The sequence below is a fragment of the Elaeis guineensis genome, chromosome 1, assembly GCF_000442705.2.
Source record: "Elaeis guineensis isolate ETL-2024a chromosome 1, EG11, whole genome shotgun sequence".
Lineage (NCBI taxonomy): Eukaryota > Viridiplantae > Streptophyta > Magnoliopsida > Arecales > Arecaceae > Elaeis > Elaeis guineensis.
In genome coordinates, this window is record NC_025993.2 from 68835861 (window position 1) to 68839451 (window position 3591).

General features: G+C 37.1%; 1 non-coding gene across 1 annotated transcript; it reads left to right on the forward strand.

The window, feature by feature from the left end:
• Window positions 1–1442: 1442 nt before the first annotated feature.
• Window positions 1443–1548, forward strand: LOC140854953 (small nucleolar RNA R71). The gene has a single exon (XR_012138046.1). It is a non-coding gene; the product is annotated as a small nucleolar RNA R71 (small nucleolar RNA).
• The last annotated feature ends 2043 nt before the right edge of the window (window positions 1549–3591 follow it).

Sequence of the window (3591 nt, forward strand, 5' to 3'; positions counted from 1 at the left end):
GTCGGCTAACTGCAGTGTGACTGATGTGGGTTTCAGTTCTCCGAATCCAAAAAGTTCATACACCGAACTAGATAAAAGATTCACACTTGCCCCTAAATCCAGAAGAGCTTTTTCAATGTGATAATCTCCTATAACACAGGAAATGATGGGGGCTCCTGGGTCCTTAAGCTTTGGAGGAGTGGCATGCTGGAAGACAGAACTAGCCTGTTCAGTGAGACATATTTTCTTTGGGATTTGTGATCTAGATTTACGTTTTTGGGTGCACAAATCCTTCAAAAATTTGGCATAAGCAGGGACCTGTTTGATTGCATCTAGAAGGAGAAGATTAATTTGGACTTGCTTAAACAATTCCAACATCTCATCAAGTTTTTCTCCCTTCTTATCTGCAGGAATAGGGGCTTTTAGGGCATCCAAAAATGGGGCTTTAGGCAAGTAAGATGACTCCGGTGCAGTTGGTTCCTTCTCTATTTTCAGGTCCTCCTTGTTCTTGGGTGATTTGGATTCGGTTAGAGGTTTAGGGTCGGTCTCATTGGTTTTACTAGTGTGTTCAATGACCTTCCCACTTCTCAGAGTCATGATTGATTTGGCATGTTCAGAAAAAGCTTCTGGGGTATTAGAACTCTCAATCACAAATTGTCCTCTTGGGTTGGTCTTGGGTTGGCTAGATAATTTTTCTCCTTCCCTCCTACTGAATGCAGTTGCTAATTGACCTATTTGGGTCTCTAGCTTAGCAATGGATTGTGTGTGGGAGTTAAAGGTCTGAGTGTTGACTTCTAATCGTTCTAGTGCTTTCAGGACTTTTTCCTCAAAAGCTGAGCTGTGACCAGTAGTAGACGGTTGAAGAATATTTTGGAATTGATGGTATGGTCCATGCCTATATGTTGGGTCTTGACATTGAGGTCGAGGTGTGGCAGGACCAACCACTGGTTGTGGTCTCCAGGAAAAATTTGAATGGTTTCTCCAGTCGGGGTTATAAGTGTTCGAATATGGATCGTTTCCTGGTCTGCGAGCTTGTTGGACTTGAGCTTGCTGAACCTGCTCGTGCACAAACTCAGAAAATTGAGGTGCGGCTGGGCATTCACTAACAAAATGGTTCGGACTTGCACACAATGCACAAACTTCTTGGATTGGGTTAGGTGAAATCGGGGATTGTCCGGTATTTAGAAGACGATCTAATTTTTGGGACAGTTCATCTACCTTTTGATGGATATCTATGGCATTTCCTACTTCATATATTCCACCTCTTTTTGGGTTTAACATGGGTTTATCTCTAATAGAGGCAGACATATGATGTAATGAATTTTCACTTAAAATTTCAAACAGTTGCCATGCCTCATCCCCACTTTTCAGCATAAATATCCCACCGCATGATGCATCGACCATTTGTCGATGTCTTTCAGAGAGCCCATCATAAAAATATTGGATTAACTGCCACTTGGGTACAGCATAGTGGGGACATTTTCTAATAAGGTCTTTTAATCTCTCCCATATTTCATGAAACATTTCTCCATCTAATTGGGAAAAACTAGTTATGGCTTTCCTTATTTGATTAGTTTTTCCTATGGAAAAATATTTCTTGAGAAACTCTCCTTGCAGCTGGTCCCAGGTTGATATAGTCATGGAATCCAAAGTATGTAGCCAATATTTGGCTTTGTCCTTAAGTGAAAAAGGGAATAATTTCAACCTAAGAGCATCATCGGAGAAGTTGTGAATTTTGACAGTTGAGCATATCTCAAGAAATTCTTCAAGATGTTTATAAGGGTCTTCATTACTAAGTCCATAAAATGAAGGTAACATTTGGATTATACTGGACTTAATTTCATATTGAGTGGCCTCCATAGGGGGCACTTGAATACAAGGAGAGTAGGTATATGTGGAAGGAGTAAAGTACTCCTTCAATTGCTTGGGTGGATCATTCTCCTGATTTCGGTCCATATTTTTACGTCTGTTGGCTCTAAAGGTTCTTTCTATTTCTGGATCAAAAAGTTGAATTTCTGATCGTAACGATCTACGGCCAAGCATACACCTTACAATTATACTGTAGAGCAAACACAAAAAAAATTTTCTTTTTATAATATATATTTTTATAATACAGTGAGAAAAGAATGAAGAAAATCTAAAGAGAAGAACCTAAGAATCTTAAATCTATGAAAAGGGAGAAATTAGTTAATGTTTAGATGTTAATTACAATCAACTTAAACAATCATAGACTCTCTATCCTAAGGTTAACTTAGATCTAGACAACTCCTAACTTTCAAGACCGTCTTTGAGCACTCCAAGCTCAAGACTGACTAACTGACTCGGCCAGGTAAGCGTAAGATGTGGGAGGTTCCCTGCTCGTTGCTTTCCTTAGACACCAACTGAGTTGGCCAGGTCAGTCAACGGAACCAATTGAAAATCACTTTCTTTAACCACTTGCCTTAGACACCGAGCAATTAACCAATCCGCACTCGGTTCAACTCTAGAGCTTTCTTATCCTATTGAGCTCGAAATTCCTAGGGCTGACGTCTAGTTGATTTTAAATTAAGGTCTAGGTTATGCAAATGCAAGGGAGTGATTTGTGGGCCAAGGAAGGGTGATCAAATCCCCACCTTATCTGGTTAATGGGTTATTGCCCTTAAGATTAATTATGGAGATGCAATGCAAGGAAACAAGGTGTCCAATCAGGTTAGAAATTTTTATATTTGAGGTTACGCTATTTTAGTTAAGTGTTATGAAATGTCAGTGACTTCTTTTTTTTTTTTAGTTTATAGTTTTATCTTTTTATATATATATTTTTTTTTAATTTTTTTTAGTTTTGCAAGAAAATAAATTTAAGTGATTAAGTCTAAAAAATAATAAATCACTAGGTTATAAAAAATAGTAAATTATTCTAAGCAGAAAAATTTCTAAGATTAAAAAGTAGTAAATTATTTATGCAAGGTAATTATGTAATTATGCAAATAAGATTATCTAGCTAGAAAGCACTGAAAAAAATTAGAGCGAGAAATAGAAACTGAAAAGCATTTTTTTTTTAAAAAAAAAATTTCATTTTTTTAATTCAACCGTACCAAGTTCCCCGGCAATGGTGCCAAAATTTGATGCGTAGTCGTTGATAGCACCAAAAATAACTCTACTCACTACGTAGGTAGGATAAGTCGAGATCGTATCCTTAGAGACCTTGGGCTAAGTTGAGATTGCAAGATAAAAGAAAGAAACGTTGTTTTTGATTTAGAAAATAAATTATCTTAAAATTGAGGTAATTAGAAAATAAAGAGCTCGGGAGTTTTGAATTACTTTGCACTAGCAGAGTTGTATCTCTTTTCTTTTTTTATTAAATGGATGCGATTAATCTTAGGAAAAATACATGTCTTTCCTCGGCACGCTCCGTACCCGTAGATCACGGCACATCTCTGGAAAGTATTAGGTAAATAACTCTTCTTTCCTCGGCACGCCCCGTATCCGTAGATCACGGTGCGTCTCCGGAAAGTAAAAATTGTTCCTAATATTAATCTAACAAGAAAGTATAAATAAAAACATATAAAGGAGAGCAAATAAAGAACCCATGACAATTTAAATAAAAAGCATAATCTTTATTGCATATAAAGAAAT